Source organism: Chiroxiphia lanceolata, chromosome 1 (genome assembly GCF_009829145.1).
Source record: "Chiroxiphia lanceolata isolate bChiLan1 chromosome 1, bChiLan1.pri, whole genome shotgun sequence".
NCBI classification, from domain to species: domain Eukaryota; kingdom Metazoa; phylum Chordata; class Aves; order Passeriformes; family Pipridae; genus Chiroxiphia; species Chiroxiphia lanceolata.
In genome coordinates this window covers 39,548,835-39,556,544 of record NC_045637.1, presented here as the reverse complement: position 1 = coordinate 39,556,544, position 7,710 = coordinate 39,548,835, and the positions used below count along the sequence as shown (strand labels likewise).

The window sequence follows — 7,710 nt, the reverse complement described above, 5'->3', positions numbered from 1 at the left end:
CAGATATTTGAAGATTTAACTGTTAATAGAATTGCTTGCTATGTAGAAGTATATGTATAAACATATACTTCTGTCTATATTACCTTGTGCTGAGATCACAAATAACCTCTCATATCATGCAGTTATTAAATAACTCTTACAGCATAGAGTCAATCACAGAATCAATCGATTAAAGGATCAATCACAGAGTTGTAGAATGGCTTGAGTTGGAAGGCACCTTCAAGATCATCAAGTCCTAAGCCCCCCCACCACAGGCAGGGACACCTTCCACTAGACCAGGGTGCTCAAAGCCTCATCCATCCTGGCCTTGAACACTTCCAAGGATGGGGTATTCACAATTTCTTTAGGAAAACTGTTCCAGTACCTGACCACCCTCAGAGTAAAGAATTTCTTCCTAATATCTAATCTAAACATCCTCTCTATCAATTTAAAGCTGCTGATATTTTTGGTAAAAAAAAATAGAAATTTACAATTTAAATGCACATTGTTCTACTCCAACAGTAAAACTACTGGAGAGAGTAATGGACAGATCAAGGCATTTAACATGCTCAAACACTTGTAAAGAAAGGAACAAAAGCAGCAGAAAGCATTAGGACATTTTTCCAGGACTTCCACTTGCCATCATGACAGACATGTTGATCTTCTTGTGAAACTTGACGCATTAGTCATGATCAGAGGTGCTGCTGCCAGCAGTACCTTCATATACAATGTGGAGGTACTTGCTACAGGTACAAAGGCATAGGCATTCAGCTTTAGGGGAAAAAAAAATGTTTCTTCAGTACTTCAGCAACATGGAATGGGCAGAAAAATCCGTTTTTAAACATATAGCATCTTTTGCTTGGAACAAAAATTTGTATTGTCAAGTGGCCATACTCACACCCACACTCATAACTGCTGGATATCTACCAACTGAAGTTGGCAGCTCAGACAGTAGAAAGGTTTAGAACTTACTGGAATACCAATCTAGTGTCCAATACTTGAGCCTAATCAGTAAGCATTAGAGTGAACCATGCTAGTCACCAACAGTTTCAGAAGGGCAGACAGGAAGAAGTTTATCTTATGCCTCACCCAGTCATCCATGTAAAGACTGGTTTCTTACTGTCTCAATGAGCACAACTTTTACCAGAAAGTGATTTTTCAAGGTGGGTTTTCTTGGTTTTGGTTTTCTTTGTTATTGTTGTTGTTTGTTTATTAGGGGGATTTTGGTAGGTTTTTCTTATTTTTATTTTTTTCTCAACATTCTTATGAATAGCTATCCAGAGCTATCTGGACTTTCAGTTGTTCTGCAACAATAGAATTTCATCTTCAGTATGCATTTCATCTTCAAAAAAGAGCTGTTAGTCAGAATCCAAATCTTGAATCTTATTATATCCAAATTCCTTTGGAACCTCTTGTCAAGTATTTGTTTCATCTTGTTGTGTCCTGAGAGGGCTGTCCTGGACAGTTTGCTCTGAGGTAGCTGACGTTTGGGATACCCTTAAACCTTATGATAGGCTGAAGACCCATAAAAAGGAGGGGAGAGGAAGAAGAAGGAAAGAAAAGAGGTAAAGGAAGGAAGGAAGGAGGGAGCAAATGAAGGAAGGAAGGGGAGAAGGAGAGAGAAAGAGAAAGAGAGAAAGAAAGAAAAGAAAGAAAGAGAAAGAAAGAAAGAAAGAAAAAGAAAGAAAGAAAGAAAGAAAGAAAGAAAGAAAGAAAGAAAGAAAGAAAAAGAAAGAAAAAGAAAGAAAAAGAAGAAAAGAAAGAAAGAAGAAAAGAAAGGAAAGGAAGGAAGGAAGGAAGAAAGAAAGAAAGGAAGAAAGGAAGAAAGGTTCTAGCACTGTCTCTGGTCTGGTTCTTTGGGATGGTGCGTGCACACCCAGCCCCTCTGAGTTGCACTATTTATAGACTAGTCTCAGCCCATGTGCATTTTGTCATTCCCAAACTTTCTAGAAAGAGTTTGGGAAGGTCTCTGGTAGTTTTGATCCCCCTCCCCTCTGTCAGAGATGCAGGTGTAATGCTGTCTCAGGCTTGTTTTTTGAGATAAGAAAGTTGACCCCAGCAAAGCACTATTCTACCTTTGCAAGATACTCTTTTCTAACCTTATCTGGTTGGCATGGTAACATTCTTTTCCTCTTCTGAAAAGTGTTTTGGACATTAACTCTTTAAGATTTTAACATCTCTTTAAGATGTTCTTCTCCTGTAACATTAGTTCTCATCACTGAAGATCTCTCCAGACTCTTGTCCATCACCATCTTCCTCAAGTAAGAATTCATCTTCATCAGATGTCATCAGACAGTCATTACACCAGTTATTTTCATAACTTTTTTCATCTTCATATACATCCTCTGGAACAGGATCATCATCTACCAGTTCATATTCTTCTCTATAGGGCTGTTTAAAAAGGATATTTGGGCTGATGTTTCCACATAGTAGATGTCATAAATGTATTCATCTTCTTGCTCACAGTGTTCTTTTTTCCATCTTCAGAAACATCTAAATGCTCATGTGTCATCTCTACTGCATTGCAAAGAATCACATCTGGATCAGTCTTCTGTGGGTTTGCAGTGGTTATGCTGTTGTCTCCCACCATCTCCTCTTCTTGTACAGTATCAGACAACTGGAATTTCCAATAGCAACCTGAATTCTTATCAACAGCACCGCTCTCCTCTTGTGAAGCATCTCCTTTTGCTTCAGAGTCTGGTATGTCACCATCAGTTGAAGCCTTGCCATTTATGGCAGGTGCAACTGTTTCAGTACAATCAGGTCAATAGCTGACTATTACATGGACGCAGTTTTCCTTCCTTTTCAGTTGCTTGGAAGAACAAAGTTCCTGAATTATTCACTGAGTGCTTCCCAAAGAAAGCCACAGATTTTGAGCTACTTTGTCGCCTATGATCGTGTCTTTAACATATTTCTGAACTGGTCCGTTCTTGGAGGACATGGTCACCAGGAGCTTGAAAAGGCTCCTTTCTACCATCTGGGCACCACCAGCTGCTTGCAGGTGAGGAGCAGAGCCTCAGCCAGCTCCATCCCTCCACACTTCCGCTTAATACACAGCACCGCTGCGCACTCCCTAGCAATCCACAGCTACATCACAGCATTTGGTACACTTTCAGTAGGAAGTATGTATCAGATGAAACTACATACTGATGACAGCATAATTTAAAAGTTCTTGCAGATAGCTCCCACTCTCCTTGGGACCTCATGACTGCATGCACACAACTGGTTTGGGTTACTTTTTCCTCTTTTTGTATCCGATGGGAGTTCTTTTTGTCAGCTTGACCTGCAAAATTTGGAAAGGAAGAAACTTGGTTTCATGAGGCAGACGAAGTTTTGTATCATGCTGTTCATAAGTGTGGGTAGGTTAGTCTTTAGGTAGATCCTGCATTTCCCTTGTGAACAAGTTTCTGATCTTGTTCATTGCCGTATCCATGCAGCTGGAACTCACGCTGACAATCTGTGACAGAGTCCTGGTGGGTTTGACAGGGAAAAATAAGGAGGCCCAGCTGCTTACATCAGGTCAAGCATAAATTGGAGTAAACATCAGCAATCTCAATACAGTTAACAGCATATCAACTTGCAAATTAGAGACGGAGAAAAAAAATATTTTGTGGGAATAAAAATTGATGGGAAAGCCCCATAACCTCAACTCGTGTAGTGTCTTGCTGAATGCAAAAATCATTATCGGTTTCCTCCTGAAAATGAAAACCCAGACCAGCAGGTTTAGACACATGTATGTGTATGTGGCTAGAAGCTTCTGAAAAATTTCTGAAAAATTCCCCCAAAGCTTGGCTGAAACCTGCCAAAAATTTTTCAAACCCAAGAAAAACATAAACAAACAAACCCTAATTTTGAGTGAAGCAGATACTACAAGTGAAAGTGCTATTGACTCTCAAATTTGATAAACAGATGGATGGAAACTTTTCAAGTAAGTCTTCTGGTGAGAATAGGCTCAGTACCCACCAGGTTACTACCTTCTCCTTGAACTGCATTGGCCCCAGTTGCACTGTAACACGTTGCAGGGAAGAGACATAAGGCCTTGAGGCTACTTACAGGGTGGGAGTGAAAGCAGTAAAACATGGAGCCAGGCATACATTGTATTTGCAAGATGGGAAGATAAGGAAAGAGTCTTACTTTCACCATACGCTTGATTGACTTCCTCCCTGGGTAATAAGGGTAACACAGGTATCAGCTCTTCCCCCGAAAACTTGTGAGGCTGCAGAGCAGAATCTTACTTCTCAGTTTTAGGCAGTTACTTGATCACCATTTAATCATCTGAGGTGGTTACCAATTTAGTCCCTTCTGAGGAACTGAATTAGGGATTATTTAGGGAGTTTTTCTCCCTGGATATAGCTTTTACAAAAGCAACATGCATGACTAATTACAAGGTAATAAAAGCTGGAGACTGAAATTTACGGAAAAGCTGAAAAAAATCTTGTCTTTTGGTATTTTTTTTTACACAGTAACTCGTGGGTAAGCAAATGTAAAATGAGCTTAGGTTGTCTTGAATACAGGCAGTTAGTGTGGTGATGATTATCGTCTGTTCTTTTGCCTCAAGCTTTCCCATTTGCACTCCAATTTTGCAGTAAGCCCCTGTACGTGTTTGTTACCTGGGCAATGCTCAGAGCTGCAGGCGCAGAATCAGCCTGAGATAGAGCTCTTCTCCTCTCATGAATGGGCTTTTTTAAGCATCTGCTTTCTGCATTGATATCCCACAAGATATCAAGGCAAGGTCACACAACAGCTTTGATTTTGCCTTTTAGCTAGTGTCTGGGACCCAGCATGTGGGAATATTACCTAGACTGAACAGCTCGACATTTCTGCTCTTGAGGCAAAATGGAAACTCTGCTATAAAGGGAAATCAGAGCTGTTTTGGAGACACAGAGATTAATAGCAATATTACTGCCATTTCTGCTGCTGTTGAGAAAACGTCTCAGTACCTCCCATGGTGACATCCGGACAGCATGGAGGAAAAAGAAATCCCCAGTTTTTATGCACAGTAGACTAAAACTTGTTCGATCATTGAAAGAGAAAATAGACGTGAAGAGGGAGGCTGAAAGCAGTTGGCAAGTGGAAATGGGAGAGACAGCCCAAAGACACTGCAATGCCGAATCAGCATTGAACACTGTGGTGACATGAGGCTCAGCCCAAGGTGGCTACTAGATGTTTACTCACTGCTTTAGCAGGTTTTCAGTCCCGGTTTCACTCTTAATACTTCCTGTGTTAATTAGTTTAAAGCTAGCTTGGCTACATTAACAAAGGCTCCATATGCTGAAGCAACTGCAATGTCAATCAACCTGGAATGGGTGTACAGGAGTTGGAGACCAGATAAGGCTGAGCTTGACTGAGAAAACTGAGACTAAGGTGAGGAGACTAAAAGGTGGGGCCGGGAATGGATGAGATAAGAAATCTGGTGCAGAGGAGAACAGACAGGAATGGGCAGTGAAGAGATGCTCTCTGACTGGGTGTGATGCAGTAAATGTGCAAGGATGCTGAGCAATGCAGAAAGTGCAAAACATGAAGTAATTCTTCTATCAGTGATCATTGCTCATCCAAGGCACAGAGTGTACTCCTGCCCTGTGAAAAGAGCTGTGTGTGAGCATGTAATGAAAGACTATATCATGAAAAGTGCACAGAAAGAGGCTTCATGAAGGCTACACAGGGAATCTTAATCACAGTCTTTCTTGCCTTTGAAGCAGAGTTGCCAGCCACTCTGTCCATTCTCATAGGTTTTTCTGTTCATTATCAGCTCCTGTAAATTGTCAAGTAAAATATGCTGTATGTTTTTGGATGTAAGTGAAAAAATCTGTATCAGGGAAGATTTTTACATATCTCATAGAACAGCATGGAAAAATGGTTGTAAAAGTTTTTTGTTTGTGTAATTTTTTCCTGGAAGAGTATTGGAAATGTCTAGAGGCAGAATGTCAGAAAAACTGGCTTCTTGAATGGTGATAATGTAAGGAAATTTGCTTGTTGAATAAAAACCATATTCCTCTAGAAGTAGAATCTTTTTCTCTGTAATGGTTTGTTGGTTTGTTGGAAGGGTTTTTTGGGGGGAGTGGTGGTGGTGAAGGTGAATTCTTTATCTTTTCACCTCCTAAAACAGGCATTGTAGTAGACAGGATAGTATATGCCTTTCTCATATAACTTATTTTTTTAACATGGTGAATTAAGTCTGCTGATCAATAGCTCATTGAGTTCAATAGATAGATTTGACCTTTATCTTTTGGTTGAGATGCTAAATGCAAATTGCTTCCATTTATATATTCACAGTTAATGCAGATACTTTGCTATCTACTCTTTGATAGTCTGTGCTATCTACTATCTAATAGTCTATGCGAGAATAAAACCTGATCTGATATTACACATAACATCAGCATTATGAAGAGTTGTGATATTCAAATAAAAAATGAGACTGTTCGAATACCTTTGAATAGCTTGTAGGAAAGTGCAGTATATATAAAATAAAAAATAAGGAATTTACCCATAGATTTCTAAAACTTTCCTGACATGCAATGCCATATAAAACTTTTGGCCTTTATCCCCAAATATTGTCTATGTGAAAATTCAGCTAAATCTTTTGGCATATGGAAGTCAACAAAACATGACATTACAACTCATTATGTTGCTAGTTTGCTTTCCAGAATTTTGTGAAAGACCCTCCCCAGAAGACCCTCACCAGAAGACAGAATGGAAACATAGGGCAAGGTAGATCAAACAATTGCAATGCCCAGCTCCCCATTGCCATAGGAGTCCATCATACTATCACCATTCATGAACTTACCTTGCTCCAACTTGAAAGTCTCCTGGCCTTCATGAGACTATACCAGTACCTCAGCCTGATCCAGATGCTGCCAGTCATTCTGGGGAATGTAGGCAAGACCAACCTTCAGAAGTCCAGGAGACCAGCAGTTACCTGGAGACCAGAGGGAATGTCTGGAGCAAAGAAGATGTACCCTTAGTGATAGAGGATCAGGTTAGATCAGGTACAACAGGATCAGACTAGACAATACTTAACCTTCAGGACATGCTGGCTCTCCTGAGGGACACAGAACATTCACCAAGAGGATATTCAGCTTGTGGCCAGAAGGAGAGCCTGTCAGGAGCTGAGGGAGGCTGTCAGCAACAGGGGGGATGTCCATGTAGAAAGCCCGTCTGCATGCCTGCTGGTTGTTGTCCTGAAGGTCAGTTCTGGGGGACAGTAGCACAGAGAAACATTTCTCTTGTTGTGTTGGAACACTTCCTGAAGGAGCTAGGGATTGCTCCATGGGTGACTGATATCAGAAGGGGAGACATATCACAGCATCCCAGCAAAGGTCATCCCTCTGCTGTAGACCAGGTGTGGTCAGAGATCCTTCCCTTGAGGTGGGATTAGATGAAATGAGGAGCCAGGAAACCAGGCTGTGCTGTTTTCCAGAAGCTCAGGAGCACCAAAAGCTGGCTGAGGGCACTTGAAAATCTACGCAGCACTGCTTCAAGCTTCCACCTGCCTTAGGAAAGCCTGGGTGACGTGTTGGCAACATCTAATTTCATGGATAATGCAAACCAATCCAAGTGCTCCGTTTTTAAGAGCAAGGTAGAAATTTGGCAAACAGTAGCTTACTCCCAATTGTCACCTGTTAATTTTCACATTTTGATTGTCCTTGACTTTGACTCCAGTCACTCCAAAAAGCATGGTAGGTTTGCCTCTATGCTTTAAACAATGGGAGAGCTTGTTAGAGGAAAGAATGA

At 40.8% G+C, this 7,710-nt stretch overlaps 1 pseudogene; it reads right to left on the bottom strand.

Annotated features, from left to right (window-relative positions):
* Positions 1-1,337: 1,337 nt before the first annotated feature.
* On the bottom strand, positions 1,338-6,841 carry LOC116782657 (annotated as a pseudogene).
* Between the last annotated feature and the right edge of the window lie 869 nt (positions 6,842-7,710).